The 17,282-nt window shown below is 39.5% G+C and overlaps 1 protein-coding gene across 50 annotated transcripts in view; it reads left to right on the plus strand.

Moving 5' to 3' along the window:
• The window catches only part of RIMS1 (regulating synaptic membrane exocytosis 1), a 606,124-nt gene that overhangs the window by 27,740 nt on the left and 561,102 nt on the right, over positions 1-17,282 (plus strand). The gene's annotated exons all lie outside the window — the stretch shown is intronic.

A 17,282-nucleotide genomic window follows, 5' to 3' on the forward strand; every position in this document is an offset into this window, starting at 1 on the left:
ATGTATTTAAACCCGTACGAGTTGATTAGAGGGTAAAATGAGAAAGTTAAAGCTCATTTAATCTCCACCTCCTTGATTGCCCCATATATCAATATTTTCATCCTACTGTCTTTGGGGTTTCTTTCTTACTTATATTCATTGAATTTGTTTCTGAATTCATCTCTTTCTAACATTACGTGACCCGTGCAACCATCAGTGAGTTTAGTGGCCTCCTTTTGAGGACTTGCACCTCAACGAACATGAACATGCGTACTCAACTCTGAGCTTGAAATGACTGTGTGGGAGCCCCTGTCCTAGTCACAGGTTAGCTCAGGAGATCCTGGATTTTAGACCCGATTCTACTGTCTGTAATCTAACCCTCTAGGGTCTCTGAGTTGTCAAGAATGTTCCATTCTTCTTAATTCATTAATTTCTTAATTAAAATATTGTTCTGGCTCTGCCTTGCGGAGGTGTACTAAAATGAACAACAATTACATTTTAAGTTACTGCTGATCATATTAAACTTTCAGGAAGCTCTGTTTTTTATGTACATGTCAGAGTGAATTTTTAATTTATCTGAAGAGGCTTGTAATTACTGTAATGCTGACCATAAAATGTATGCTCTTTGGATCAGAAAAAAAAAAATGGTATGGATTCAGTCTTTGGTTCGATGTAATCTGAACTGGAAACTGTGCTTCCTGGCATCCCTGTGTTGTGGTCATCCTGCCCTCTGCCCTCTCACAAAGCACAAAGGCCACCTGGACGAGAAGTCAGCCCACTTCTTTTGCAACACTGATTATTTGCTCTGAGCAGGACGGTCAGAGACTTCATTCAAGTTTCTATTTAGAGAGCTAAGCTACAGCAGAAAAGAGTTTACACTTAGGAAAGAACGTATTAGTGCTAGACGATCTTTATAGAAATCAGAGAGAAGCATTTCTCTGTACACACTTGCTCTGAGATCAGGAGAAAATAAAAGATGACTGCCCATTTGATAGACTCTCAGCTAAGCTGACAATCCAAGGCTTCAGAGGAAATCTGAACATTCCATATTTTTAAAATATATAACTTTAGGAGGATGGAGAACAAAATAAAATGTAGGTTTCAGTGTGCTTGTCTGACAGTGGAAGCTTTGTCACACTGTGAAATATTGTGTATTTTTGGACACACAATATCCAGTCCAGGAATACACACTGGGCCACATTATGTGTACCAAATTCTTGATAAGGTCCCATATTCTATACTGATAATTTGCAATTCTCAGTGCTATGTAATTTTCGTATGCATCTGGGTTTTTTAAAACAGATTTTTAATGCTAAGAAGCTACTGACTTATGGCTGGATGGCATGACCAATGCAATATACATGGACTTGGGCAAACTCTAGGAGATGGTGAGGGACAGGGAGGCCTGGCATGCTATGGTCCATGGGATCATTAAGAGTTGAACACGAATGGGTGACTGAACACCAACTGATTTATATTTGTTAGGTTCATGTTTTTCAAAATCCACTAAATGCTGCTACTGCCACTCTGAACTTTCACCCAGAGTTTTTGACTTGAACTTATTCCTTCCTGGTGACTTTCTTGATCCCATCAAGGCACTTACCCTCTTTTCTCTGTTCTGTATCCTTTGTGATCCAGCGTTGCTTTTAGGCATATTTCACATACATTTTTGATGATGTGTGGTACACATGATGTCATTGTCCTTTGCACCTACATCCTGTGCTTTTGGTAGTGTGAAGATCCAAGAGATAAAGGAAGTTAGTTAGGGTTGTATCTAAGTAAATGTGGGTACTTCAGGGAAGATGTGTATAAGATACCCTCCAGCAGCTCAGAAGTTTGTCCCAAGTCAAAGGTTAAATACAAGAACCTGGGAGGGCTCCCAGCTCCAAAGAATCAGAGGCGTCAGTGAGTCTGGCTCCACCAGAGAGACTGGGCTAGAAAAAATTGCAAGAGTGATGCTGATGGTGAAGTTAAATCTAATTTGTGCGTTTGGTTCCCAAGGCAATACAGTAGATCAGGCAAAACTTGAATATTGTTGAAATTGCTTTTGAAAACTCTGCCAGAGGAGTCACACTGAAGGTAAACACATCCTGTCTATCACATCCACACAGGCATTTACCTTCTGGCCCTAGAGGAGGCAGCTCTGTTGAACACCAGAAGATGTCGTTGGCTTGTGCTTTAAGGTCCTTATTAGATAAAATATATGCATCACTATACCATTGAATCCAGTGACTACCAGTGTCCTTTAGTTGGACAGGGTTTCTCTCAATTGGTGAACCACATAGGACCTGAGGCTGCCTTGAGTGGAAAATTTGCATGCTTACTCAGAGTAAATGCTTATGGAGAAAACTGGAACACTGAAGGGATTCCTGTCGACTATTTAAAATTTTTTCTTGCCTACTTCTCTGTCCCATAAGTGTGGTTCCATTCTCATAAGCTAAGTGCTTGTACAACACAAATGGACATTGTTTGTGGTCAATTGGCCAAAGCAGAGGAAAGAAGATTCCCGGGATCCTCGTACTCCATTTCTTGGTGGATGAAGCACTGGAAATAAAAATGTCCACTGGTAAAGATTCCTCTCTTGGATATCCATTGTATGGATTACCTCTACAGAAATGGGCTAGATTTGTTCTCACAAAATCACATTCACCAGAGACTTAAAATATGCAAAACTTTGGAAACATTTGCTTCCCTACCACACATCAGTCTAATGATTAAGGATTGAAGGGCATTTATTTGTCAAAAATTTGGCAGTGCTTGAAAAATGTAAGGCATCACCTGGCCCTGGCACATCAGTGTATAGAAGGGACATAGAAGTGTATGGAAGGGGTTCATGTTGCAGCCCTTGTAGGGCTTCCCTCTGAACTTGGTCTTTCTGTTTCTCCTACACTTGACCTCATCACATCCCCACTTAAGACCTGGGAGTGTGAAGTCCCTTCAGGGGTGCGTCTACTGAATGGATGAAGCACTCCGTCCACACCAGGGCCAATGCTCATATTCAGTGTCAGTGTGGCCTTATGTTCTCAAGTTCTTGCTGCTCCCCACTTCATAGAAGGTTTTTATTAAATTTTCAAATTCATTCAAATCCACAGGAGAGTTTGGAATTGTGTATAGAGGAAAAAACATCTGAAGTTGAGGAATTAGGCTTAAAAACTGGCATTCAATTTTTCTGTAGTCTATGAACTTATATCAGAACTTATATAAGAATGTGCTTCAAAGATCCAGGGCCAGTTCTTTCACTGTTTTTAGGTAATAGGTTTTTCACTTAATCAAAATATATTTTGCTATGAAATGTTTGTAAACAAAGTCTCTGACCCTCAAATTAATTCTTTATTTCTCAACATTCATTCTTTCCCTGGTTCCTTATTTCTTCCAACATTGTGTTTGCTATAAAGCAAACAGAAAGAACACTCTGATCTCTACAATATTGGAATAGAATTTAAATATCCTACCTACTTATTGCTATTGTTTATTGTAATTTCTATTACATTATAATACATGTATTTTTCTGTAATGACGGTTAGCTTTAATGACTTTCTTCCCTATGCTAACACATTTATTTAAAATTTTGTAGCATTGTTCCCAAGGCTGGTTTCCATAATCTTCTCCAAACAATGACTTCTTGTAATGATAGGGAGCCTCTTTAATGGTAAAAATGGTGCTCAGAGGTCTTGGCAAATATTAGCCCTTAGAAATGAACACAAGCTTAACTATTCAATTTAATTGAACAAATATTTATTAAGTATTATATGTCAGGTGCTGAATCATATTGCCCAACATAAAAAATCTATTATTAAAATAAGTGGAATTTTAATGCAGAGAAGCATTTGCTGCCTTCTTTGAAGCCAGTGGCATGGGAAAGAATGATTGGATGTTTCAGTATTATTTTGCAAACAAAAGATAAGTATGTTTTATTACAAAACCCTTGGTAAAAACAAATGTGAAAAACAGACTTCATGCAAGCTTCTTGAATTTCATGTACTATCTTTTGTTCTGAAAACAATTGACTGCAATCAGATATAGTTTGAACTTGTTAAAGGAAGTGCACTCAAACATTTTTTTTTTTTAGCCATAAGCCACCTTCAAAGCCAAAGCTTTGAAATTATAAGTTGTGTAGTTTGCATTAAAATACATACTTATTTAAAATATGGAGATATGTTATACCATTTAAATGATTAGGAATATAATTTTGTTTTGCAAAATATCTGTAAACAGATCCTTATGGTAAAACATTCCTGAGAAATAGTTCGGCAATAGGACAAATGGATGAGTTTTCATGAATGCTCCTTGCAGGGTGGGGGAGACTGGAAGGGCAGGATGGGTGGTTGACCACCAAATATTTTTTTTTTTTAATTTTATTTTATTTTAAAACTTTACAATATTGTATTAGTTTGCCATATATTGAAATGAATCCGCCACAGGTATACCTGTATTCCCCATCCTGAACCCTCCTCCCTCCTCCCTCCCCATACCCTCCCTCTGGGTTGTCCCAGTGCACCAGCCCCAAGCATCCAGTATTGTGCATCGAACCTGGACTGGCGACTCATTTCATACATGATATTATACATGTTTCAATGCCATTCTCCCAAATCTCCCCAGATGGGTGGTTGACCACCAAATATTTTTTAGATTACAGTGTTGTTTAGGGGAATCTTTTTATACGTTTTATAATCTTCTTTAAATGTGTTTGAAAAATATATTCTATAACCACCCCCCATTCTCTTTCTATTTATACTGGGATTTTTATAATGCATCATCCTTAAATAGAGAACAGTTGCATCTAATCCTATTTAAAATGGTTGCTAAGGGACTATTCAGAGGAGCTTAGAAATGAGTCCAGATCTCCCTTTAAGAAGTAAAGGAGAAAAAGTAAAGAAAAGAAAATGTATGGAAAGAATTCTGGTATATGAGTTTGTGTCACACATTTCCTGGTGTTTGGATTCATTTCCCAATCTGTGAAGTCTAGGCCTCCCCTGAGCCCTGAATCTTCACCCATTTGCTGGTCCCCTGTACACCTGAGGACCCTCCAAGGGTACACAGAATCAGGCAGAGAGTGCAGGCTAAGAGTGATGCACCCTTCTAGGACAGCTCTGGCCTGATAGAAAATGATAACTAGGTTTCCATGCATATCTACTAACCAGTTCCTCCAGAGAGGAGATAAGGGTCCTTGCTGCGGGGAGGGAGAGTCAGGCTAGCTGACCAAGAGTTCTCCAAGGTCCATTTAAGGAAACACGGAAGTTCCTGCTCTTCCTATCTTGGGATGAATGGGATGTGATGGATACACATTATGTACACACACACACACACATACACACACACACACACACACACACACACACACACACACACACGGCTTCCCTGGGGACTTAGCAGCAAAAAATCCTCCTATAATGCAGGAGACACAAGAGAGCCCTGTGTCAGGAAGATCCCTGTGTTGGGAAGATCCCTGGACTAGGAAATGAGAACCCACTCCAGTATTCATGCTAGAAAAATCCCATAGACAGAGGTGCCTGAACGGCTGCAGTCCATAGAGTTGCAAAGATTTGGACATGACTAAAGCGACTGAGCACACACACACATATATACACACACATGTGTATATAAACACACATATATGTATACACACATGTAGTTATGCACACATACATGTGTGTATGTGTATATATACACCCAGACATAATACATATATGTATATATACTCACATTTACATATATTATTTTTGTTTTTCTCTGCAATGGGAAAAATATGAACTCCAAGGCTTGCTATAACCCAGGTAGAGTATATTTCTACTCTAAACATTGTTTGTTTGCTTTTTTTGGCCTGTTTCAAAAACAGGAGCTCATAAGAGGGAACTATGAATGCCAACGAGACATTTCTTCTGACAAGCATTCAGTAAGAGATCTAGTAGCTTACAAAACAGTTAAGAGTAGATAGAGGGTTTTTTAAAAATCAAAACCTGTCCAGAGATTTTAGAGCAAAGAATATAGTGAAAATCGTAGGATGAATTAGTTCTCAAAAACTAAAGGTGGAACTAAGTTGAGATTACATATGACACTTTAATAATGAAGGTGTCAATTTATTTTTAGGTGTTTCTATTTAAAACAAGAGCTACATAGATATGTTCATATACCAATGCTGGCTAATATTTATTGATTATAAATATAGATTGGTCACTCTATAAAATGGCCAAAATAAGGTCAGACATTGTTATGGTCTTCATCTCATTTTGCCAAACAGCTTTGAGATCTATCCAAGGCGCTGTAATTTATTGTTTGCTCTTTATAAAGCAAACATAACTCTTTAGGGAGAAATGACCTCTGACTGTTAGCCTGTCATGTCCAAACAAATCAAATCTTAGGAAACATAAAGCGTGCTACAAATTTAGGGCCATTTTTTGCTGGATTTAAGTTTTATGAGGATCTGGGTCATCCTAAGTTGCTGACCTCTGTGTTTCCTCTAGCACCTCTGTGTTTCCTGCAGGAGTGTCTAAAATACAGTGAAACTCAGTGGGTGCTCTTGTTCTAGTGAACTTAAGTATATAATCATTTATAGTATGATTTGAGAAGCTTTGTTTTCATAATCAAAATACCAATTGCAGAAATATTGCTAAGTTATGCACATGGACCCAAGGCTTCCTTTTCTTCTATGTGTGGATTATTTGGTGTTTTTTTAATTACTCTGAACCTCTGCCAACCTATATATTGACTACTTTCCTATTTACAAGATTTCCTACCAATGTTATCTACAAGGTGTACTCCTTCCCCCTTTCAAGGTCTTATTCTTTATATTTCCCAGATCCTGGCATATATGATTTTCATCTTTGCCTCTACTTCCTCTCCAACTACGAGATGATCAAGCTGCTCCCAAAGCAATGAGTCTAGTGACACGTGAGGTCATCTGCCTTTCTTTAGAACAATGGTTCTGAAAAGAGCAGCATCTGAGGATCCATTTGCTCTGTGTAGGTGGTCCCAGCCCTTTTCCAACTGTCTGCATGCTTTCTATTCAAACACCTCTTTGTCTCCTTCACTGTCCTTGGCTCTTTCTTCCTCACAGGGGTTCTTCATGGAAGATTACATAGCCCGGGCAGGTCGCTCAGCTCTTGGCCTGTGTCCTGTTATCACAGGGTTGTTGGGAGAATTAAATTAGATAATATTTATGAAGCACTTAAAACAATCCCAAGCACAGAGTAAACTTTGAATCATTTGATAAACAAAATAAATGAAAATGGGTGTGGAGGAAAATCAGTGGTGAAGAAACTGATATGGAGGGCATAGGAATCCTTCACTCTCCAGTTCTGTGAGTTAGTGGTTAGAGAAGAAGAAATGAATACCAAGAAGAGCTTTGCCACATAATGGGTCAAAGTTATTCCTGTGAAAGCCAACTAAAGCCCTGGGCATTCAAAAAGATCGCTTTGTGGATTAGCATGTTTGAGGGAGAGCTTATAAACTGTTTCCAAGGTTACAGAGCATTTTCCAGCAGACTCCTTGCTAAATCCATTGTCCCACTGAGCAGTGATGAAATTTTACTTTTCTATAATTCCTTTTAAAAATTCAGTGTCTGCTCCTCTTCCAGAGGTTAACAATCACCTGGTTTTATACTGCTAAGAATTTACCCTAACTTTGAGGGGTCTAAGCCAATTTTTAAATTAACTTTATAAGATTATTCTTACTCTAGATTTCTGAGTATAATATTAATTTGCTAATCTGAAAGTCATTCATTTCTAGCACCATGAGGAATAAGGCATAAATTTTTTAATGTCTTAAGAATCAAAGGGGATATTACTCAGCAAATTGTGTCTTACAACACTTTATTCATAGGCTGACACTTTATTCTTAGGTAAATAAACCCTTTAGGGTCTCACACTGAGGCTGTATATTCTACCTTGTTTAGGTAGTTATTAAATGAATTAATTTAATGAGTTAATTAGTTGCTTATTGTCAGTTAGGAGGGGAAGGGGGTCAAGCAGAGGAAGATGCATTCATCTTTTTCACCCAGTCGGTACTTATTTACAGAGTGCCTTCAGTCCAGGGACTATGACAACACAGTGGCAACCAGACAAACTCCCTGCCCTCCTGGAGGTTACATTCTGATGGAGTACTGGTGTGATGGATATGGTGAAGTCACTCAGTCATGTCTGACTCTTTGTGACCCCATGGACTGTAGCCCACCAGGCTCCTCTGTCCATGGGGTTTTCCAGGCAAGAATACTGGAGTGTGTTGCCATGTCCTTCTCCAGGTGTGATGGAACAGGGCCTGTTTATATCCCAATGGTTGATAAAAGTACTACTTACTGTGGGCCACACCAAGAGTTTCAACCTCTGTATACCTTAGTGTCTCTATACGTGAAGTGAGAATTATGAAGTTACTTACATTGTAGGGTTATTTTGATGATTAAATGAGTTAATATGTGTAAAGTGCTTAAAACAATGTCTTACACACAGTGAGTGCTGTGTAAACATTAGCTTCTATTATTGAGAAGTTATTTAACATGCATCACGTAAAAACATAAATGGGGTGAACTGGGTGAAAGAGACCATTCAACAGTCTACTGCAGAAATTCAGATAAGATATGATCATAGTTTGAACTAGAGCAGAAGTGAGAGTCGGTTGGTTGATGAGCAGATTGAGTGCAAGTTATCTAACAGAGATGGAACTGGCAAGTTTCTTATAAATTTTAATGTGTGTAAGTGAAAGAGAAGAGTCAACAATCTCTCCAGTTTTGTATGTAGGCATCTGAATGAGGGAGGTGCCATTTACTGTAAGTAAGTAAGTGTTAGTCACTCAGTCGTGCCCGACTCTTTGTAACCCCATGAACTGCAGCCCACCAGGCTCCTCTGTCCATGAGATTTTCCAGACAAGGATACTGGAGTGGATTGCCATTTTCTTCTACAGGGGATCTTCCCAACCCAAAGATTGAACCCAGATCTCCTGCACTACAGGCATATTCTTTACTGACTGAGCTACAAGGGATGGTGTCTATTTGAGGATGAGGTCTAATTGGACCAAAAGTCCAGTTTGAGACATTATCACACTGAGATGCTGATTAGGTAAACGCTAGAGATACTGGGTAAGTTGTTGAATATTCAAGTTTGAGATACAGAGAGATATTAGGGCTAGGGATATAAATTTGGAGTGACCAGGTTATAGATATTTTGGAAAGTTGTGGAACTTGGATTTTATCGCCAAAATCCGGGATAGACAGAGAAGAGTGGAAGAATAAAGAGGGAGCTGCAAGATTGCTAATTTTTAGATGTAGAGAAGAGGGTGCAGGGAGAGTAAAGGAAAAAATATCAAAGTGGCCACTGAAATAGGGAGAAGACTAAGAAAGTGTGGAGTCATGGAAGCCAAGTGAAGCAACAGTTTCAGGAAGGGGAGAGTGACCCAATCTTGCCGTGTGTTCTTGAGGAACCAAGTAAAAAAAAATGAGCCCCAAGAGGGTCTTATGGAGAAGGCAATGGCACCCCACTCTAGTACTCTTGCCTGGAAAATCCCATGGATGGAGGAGCATGATAGGCTGCGGTCCATGGGGTCACTAAGAGTCGGACACGACTGAGCGACTTCACTTTCACTTTTTCACTTTCATGCATTGGAGAAGGAAATGACAACCCACTCCAGTATTCTTGCCTGGAGAATCCCAGAGAGGGGGAGCCTGGTGGGCTGACGTCTGTGGGGTCACACAGAGTTGGACACGACTGAAGTGACTTAGCAGCAGCAAGAGGGTCTTATCGGATTAGACAATGTGAAGGTCACTGGTTCTCTTTTCAAGAGCGTGTGCCTTGGGGTGGTTAAGACTGAAACATAATTTGAGTAGATTCAGCAGAGAATGAGAAACTCCAGGGATGGATAACTCCTTTGAAGAGTTTTGACATAAAAGAGTCTGAGAGATTGGGTGCTATTTGCAGAAAATGTGGGGTTATCTTTCTCTTTTTTAGAGGTGTTTTCAGAAGTGTATGTACTACTGAGAATGGGTCAAGCTAGAGCTTAAAGGAGAAATCTTGATGGTGCAGAGGACTATGGGGTAATTATGGGACTGAAGTCCTTGAATGGGGAGGAAAGGAGGAGGGGTGGGCAGGTGAACAGAGCATCATAACTGTGTAGAGAGATATTCAGTGGTCACAGAGCCAGGAGGTGGAAGACAGGAAAGTTGTGGGAAAATGTCGAAATTTTGCCTTGATCACTTCTGTTCTCAGAAATATAATGACCAGCTGAGAACAATGAGGAGTTAGGGTTGTTCTAGGAGGAAAAGATGCAGATTAGCAAGCGGGGGCTGGGCAGGGAGGCGCAGCTGCATCGCTTAGAGTAAGAATCTGGCCTGAATACCCTGAGCACTATCTGAGCGAAATAATTTGGGCTAGCAAACCAGACTGTGGGATATCCACCACGCGAAAAGCTAGCCCCAACCTAAGACACCGCCAGGCCCGCGCACGGAACAAAGAATTGAACAGAGATAGCCGGCTGAGACCTTCCCCCTCCGGTGACAGGCAGCCAGAGCCGGAAGCGGGCAATCGCAGCCCCAGAGAGACATTATCTATAAAACTGTAAGCAGGCTTCTTTGCTAACTAAAACTTTTTGGGGGTCTGGACGGTTAACATCTGCCTGAGAAGGTGCGCCGGTTTTACACCCAGATAACCGAGGGGCGGGGAGGCGATAAGTCGCAGCATTGGCGCTCGCCAAACACCTCATCACTTGAGCTGCTCAGACCTGGGAAGAGCACAAAACTCAGGCCCAACTGAGTCTGCGCCTCTGAGGACTACCCGAGTGCCTGAACCTGAGCGGCTTGGACCTGGGAGGTACATGCAACCCAGGGCCAGCCTCGGATTGTTCCCGGCAGAACAACCTAGAGCACGAGCAGTGTGGGCAGGGAGGCTACACGCGCCGTGAGCGGGGGCAGACCCAGTGTGGCTGAGGCACTGCGAGTGCACGCCAGTGTTATTTGTTTGCAGCATCCCTCCCTCCCTCCCCACAGCGTGACTGAACAAAGAGAAGAAATACAGCTCCACCCATCAGAACACCGACACAAGTTTCCCTAACCAGGAACCCTTGACAAGCCACCTGTACAAACCCACACACAGCGAGGAAAAGCCACAATAAAGAGAACTCCACAAACTGCCAGAATACAGACAGGACACCCCAAACTCAGCAATTTAAACAAGATGAAGAAACAGAGGAATAGCCAGCAGATAAAGGAACAGGATAAATGCCCACCAAACCAAACAAAAGAGGAAGAGATAGGGAATCTACCTGATAAAGAATTCCGAATAATGATAGTGAAATTGATCCAAAATCTTGAAACTAAAATGGAATCACAGATAAATAGTCTGGAGACAAGGATTGAGAAGATGCAAGAAAGGTTTAACAAGGACCTAGAAGAAATAAAAAAGAGTCAATATATAATGAATAATGCAATAAATGAAATTAAAAACACTCTGGAGGCAACAAATAGTAGAATAACAGAGGCAGAAGATAGGATTAGTGAATTAGAAGATAGAATGGTAGAAATAAATGAATCAGAGAGAATAAAAGAAAAACGAATTAAAAGAAATGAAGACAATCTCAGAGACCTCCAGGACAATAATAAATGCTACAACATTCGAATCATAGGGGTTCCAGAAGAAGAAGACAAAAAGAAAGACCATGAGAAAATACTTGAGGAGATAATAGTTGAAAACTTCCCTAAACTGGGGAAGGAAATAATCACCCAAGTCCAAGAAACCCAGAGAATCCCAAACAGGATAAACCCAAGGCGAAATACCCCAAGACACATATTAATCAAATTAACAAAGATCAAACACAAAGAACAAATATTAAAAGCAGCAAGGGAAAAACAACAAATAACACACATGGGAATTCCCATAAGGATAACAGCTGATCTTTCAATAGAAACTCTTCAAGCCAGGAGGGAATGGCAAGACATACTTAAAATGATGAAAGAAAATAACCTACAGCCCAGATTATTGTACCCAGCAAGGATTTCATTCAAGTATGAAGGAGAAATCAAAAGCTTCTCAGACAAGCAAAAGCTGAGAGAATTCTGCACCACCAAACCAGCTCTCCAACAAATACTAAAGGATATTCTCTAGATAGGAAACACAAAAATGGTGTATAAAGTCGAACCCCAAACAATAAAGTAAATGGCAACAGGATCATACTTATCAGTAATTACCTTAAACGTAAATGGGTTGAATGCCCCAACCAAAAGACAAAGACTGGCTGAATGGATACAAAAACAAGACCCCTACATATGTTGTCTACAGGAGACCCACCTCAAAACAGGGGACACATACAGACTGAAAGTGAAGGGCTGGAAAAAGATTTTCCATGCAAATAGGGACCAAAAGAAAGCAGGAGTAGCAATACTCATATCAGATAAAATAGACTTTAAAACAAAGGCTGTGAAAAGAGACAAAGAAGGTCACTACATAATGATCAAAGGATCAATCCAAGAAGAAGATATAACAATTATAAATATATATGCACCCAACATGGGAGCACCGCAGTATGTAAGACAAATGCTAACAAGTATGAAAGGAGAAATTAACAATATTGTGTTAACAATAATAGTGGGAGATTTTAATACCCCACTCACATCTATGGATAGATCAACTAAACAGAAAATTAACAAGGAAACACAAACTTTAAATGATACAATAGACCAGTTAGACCTAATTGATATCTATAGGACATTTCATCCCAAAACAATGAATTTCACCTTTTTCTCAAGCGCACATGGAACCTTCTCCAGGATAGATCACATCCTGGGTCATAAAGCTAGCCTTGGTAAATTCCAAAAAATAGAAATCATTCCAAGCATCTTTTCTGACCACAATGCAGTAAGATTAGATCTCAATTACAGCAGAAAAACTATTAAAAATTCCAACATATGGAGGATGAACAACACCCTGCTGAATAACCAACAAATCACAGAAGAAATCAAAAAAGAAATCAAAATTTGCGTAGAAACGAATGAAAATGAAAACACAACAACCCAAAACCTGTGGGACACAGTAAAAGCAGTCCTAAGGGGAAAGTTCATAGCAATACAGGCACACCTCAAGAAACAAGAAAAAAGTCAAATAAATAACCTAACTCTACACCTAAAGCAACTAGAAAAGGAAGAAATGAAGAACCCCAGGGTTAGTAGAAGGAAAGAAATCTTAAAAATTAGAGCAGAAATAAATGTAAAAGAAACAAAAGAGACCATAGCAAAAATCAACAAAGCCAAAAGCTGGTTCTTTGAAAGGATAAATAAAATTGATAAACCATTAGCCAGACTCATCAAGAAACAAAGGGAGAAAAATCAAATCAATAAAATTAGAAATGAAAATGGAGAGATCGCAACAGACAACACAGAAATACAAAGGATTATAAGGGACTATTATCAACAATTATATGCCAATAAAATGGACAACGAGAAAGAAATGGACAAATTCTTAGAAAAGTACAACTTTCCAAAACTCGACCAGGAAGAAATAGAAAACCTTAACAGACCCATCACAAGCACGGAAATTGAAACTATAATCAAAAATCTTCCAGCAAACAAAAGCCCTGGTCCAGACGGCTTCACAGCTGAATTCTACCAAAAATTTAGAGAAGAGCTAACACCTATCCTGCTCAAACTCTTCCAGAAAATTGCAGAGGAAGGTAAACTTCCAAACTCATTCTATGAGGCCACCATCACCCTAATACCAAAACCTGACAAAGATGCCACAAAAAAAGAAAACTACAGGCCAATATCACTGATGAACATAGATGCAAAAATCCTAAACAAAATTCTAGCAATCAGAATCCAACAACACATTAAAAAGATCATACACCATGACCAAGTGGGCTTTATCCCAGGGATGCAAGGATTCTTCAATATCCGCAAATCAATCAATGTAATACACCACATTAACAAATTGAAAAACAAAAACCATATGATTATCTCAATAGATGCAGAGAAAGCCTTTGACAAAATTCAACACCCATTTATGATAAAAACTCTCCAGAAAGCAGGAATAGAAGGAACATACCTCAACATAATAAAAGCTATATATGACAAACCCACAGCAAACATTATCCTCAATGGTGAAAAATTGAAAGCATTTCCTCTAAAGTCAGGAACAAGACAAGGGTGCCCACTTTCACCATTACTATTCAACATAGTTTTGGAAGTTTTGGCCACAGCAATCAGAGCAGAAAAAGAAATAAAAGGAATCCAAATTGGAAAAGAAGAAGTAAAACTCTCACTATTTGCAGATGACATGATCCTCTACATAGAAAACCCTAAAGACTCCACCAGAAAATTACAAGAACTAATCAATGATTATAGTAAAGTTGCAGGATATAAAATTAACACACAGAAATCCCTTGCATTCCTATACAGTAATAATGAGAAAACAGAAAGAGAAATTAAGGAAACAATTCCATTCACCATTGCAACGGAAAGAATAAAATACTTAGGAATATATCTACCTAAAGAAACTAAAGACCTATTTATAGAAAACTATAAAACACTGATGAAAGAAATCAAAGAGGACACTAATAGATGGAGAAATATACCATGTTCAGGATTGGAAGAATCAATATAGTGAAAATGAGTATACTACCCAAAGCAATTTATAGATTCAATGCAATCCCTATCAAGCTACCAACAGTATTCTTCACAGAGCTAGAACAAATAATTTCACAATTTGTATGGAAATACAAAAAACCTCGAATAGCCAAAGCGATCTTGAGAAAGAAAAATGGAACTGGAGGAATCAACCTACCTGACTTCAGGCTCTACTACAAAGCCACAGTTATCAAGACAGTATGGTACTGGCACAAAGACAGAAATATAGATCAATGGAACAAAATAGAAAGCCCAGAGATAAATCCACGCACATATGGACACCTTATCTTTGACAAAGGAGGCAAGAATATACAATGGATTAAAGACAATCTCTTTAACAAGTGGTGCTGGGAAATCTGGTCAACCACTTGTAAAAGAATGAAACTAGAACACTTTCTAACACCATATACAAAAATAAACTCAAAATGGATTAAAGATCTCAACGTAAGACCAGAAACTATAAAACTCCTAGAGGAGAACATAGGCAAAACACTCTCTGACATACATCACAGCAGGATCCTCTATGACCCACCTCCCAGAATATTGGAAATAAAAGCAAAAATAAACAAATGGGACCTAATTAAACTTAAAAGCTTCTGCACATCAAAGGAAACTATTAGCAAAGTGAAAAGACAGCCTTCAGAATGGGAGAAAATAATAGCAAATGAAGCAACCGACAAACAACTAATCTCAAAAATATACAAGCAACTCCTTCAGCTCAACTCCAGAAAAATAAATGACCCAATCAAAAAATGGGCCAAAGATCTAAATAGACATTTCTCCAAAGAAGACATACAGATGGCTAACAAACACATGAAAAGATGCTCAACATCACTCATTATCAGAGAAATGCAAATCAAAACCATTATGAGATATCATTTCACACCAGTCAGAATGGCTGCGACCCAAAAGTCTACAAATAATAAATGCTGGAGAGGGTGTGGAGAAAAGGGAACCCTCTTACACTGTTGGTGGGAATGCAAACTAGTACAGCCACTATGGAGAACAGTGTGGAGATTCCTTAAAAAACTGGAAATAGAACTGCCTTATGATCCAGCAATCCCACTGCTGGGCATACACACTGAGGAAACCAGAAGGGAAAGAGACACGTGTACCCCAATGTTCATCGCAGCACTGTTTACAATAGCCAGGACATGGAAGCAACCTAGATGTCCATCAGCAGATGAATGGATAAGAAAGCAGTGGTACATATACACAATGGAGTATTACTCAGCCATTAAAAAGAATGCATTTGAATCAGTTCTAATGAGGTGGATGAAACTGGAGCCTATTATACAGAGTGAAGTAAGCCAGAAGGAAAAACACCAATACAGTATACTAACGCATATATATGGAATTTAGAAAGATGGTAACGATAACCCTGTATACGAGACAGCAGAAGAGACACTGATGTATAGAACAGGCTTATGGACTCTGTGGGAGAGGGAGAGGGTGGGAAGATTTGGGAGAATGGCATTGAAACATGTGAAATGTCATGTATGAAACGAGATGCCAGTCCAGGTTCAATGCACGATGCTGGATGCTTGGGGCTGGTGCACTGGGACGACCCAGAGGGATGGTATGGGGAGGGAGGAGGGAGGAGGGTTCAGGATGGGGAACACATGTTTTAAAATTATTAAATTAAAAAAAAAAAGAAAGAAAAAAAATATAAATAAATGTAAATGGATTATATGCTCCAACCGAAAAAAAAAAAGAAAAAGAAAGAAAGATGCAAAGCAGTAGCCCCAAGAGAATGGGTGAATAAAATCACCAGAGAAATATAGAGAGTTGAAAGCAGTCCTGAGGATTTATTTGAGGTTGGAGATTATACATTTTTAATTTGAATTTAGTTGACATGTTGTGTGATTTTTCTCCAGCTGTATTCAGCTGTTTGGATGTAAGCAGTGGGTGAGTGGAGAGTGGGATTGAACCAGGGTTAGAGTTTCACCAAATGAGTCTGAACACTCAATAAAAGGCAGATGCTCTGAGAGTGTGTATCACAGTATGGTTATAGGGAATTATGGTCCTTGAAATCTTCATGGGTAACAGGGTAGAGTCCATGAGTGTAGGTACTTCTGGGCTAGAGGATTGTGAAGAAGGATTTCTAGAGTGAGTGAGCAGAAGAAGAGAAAGTGATCTTGAGTGAGAAGAATCTTTGAAATTGAGAATTGGTCCAGTCTGTGATTGTGGCAGTGAGCATCTGAGTCATGGCAGTGAACTGGAAAAAGAGGCTGAGCCACTGAGAGGCCAGTGGTCAGATGAATGATCTACATGTGCACTGAAATGAGCTCCTCTAACAAAGTATACTTAGGCCACCTGATGCAAATAATTGACTCATTAGAAAAGACCCTGATGCTGGAAAGATTGAAGGTAGGAGGAGAAGGGGACAACAGAGGATGAGATGGCTGGATGGTCTCATTGACTCGATGGACATGAGTTTGAACAAGCTCTGGGAGTTGGTGATGGATGGGGAAGCCTGGCATAGAAATATATCTCTCACTGTTCTGTAGGACAGAAACCTGACATCAGGGTGCCAGCATGGTCAGGTACTGCTGGGAGACCCATTTCAGGTTGCAGACGGCCACATGTTCATTGCATCCTCATGTAGCAGAAAAAAATGAGAGAGCTCCCTGAGGTCCCTTTGATGAGGGCACTAATCCTATTCTCGGGGACCCCACCTAATCATTCCACAAGTTGTCACTCTATAATA

Source organism: Bos indicus x Bos taurus, chromosome 9 (genome assembly GCF_003369695.1).
Source record: "Bos indicus x Bos taurus breed Angus x Brahman F1 hybrid chromosome 9, Bos_hybrid_MaternalHap_v2.0, whole genome shotgun sequence".
Taxonomy (NCBI): Eukaryota; Metazoa; Chordata; class Mammalia; order Artiodactyla; family Bovidae; genus Bos; species Bos indicus x Bos taurus.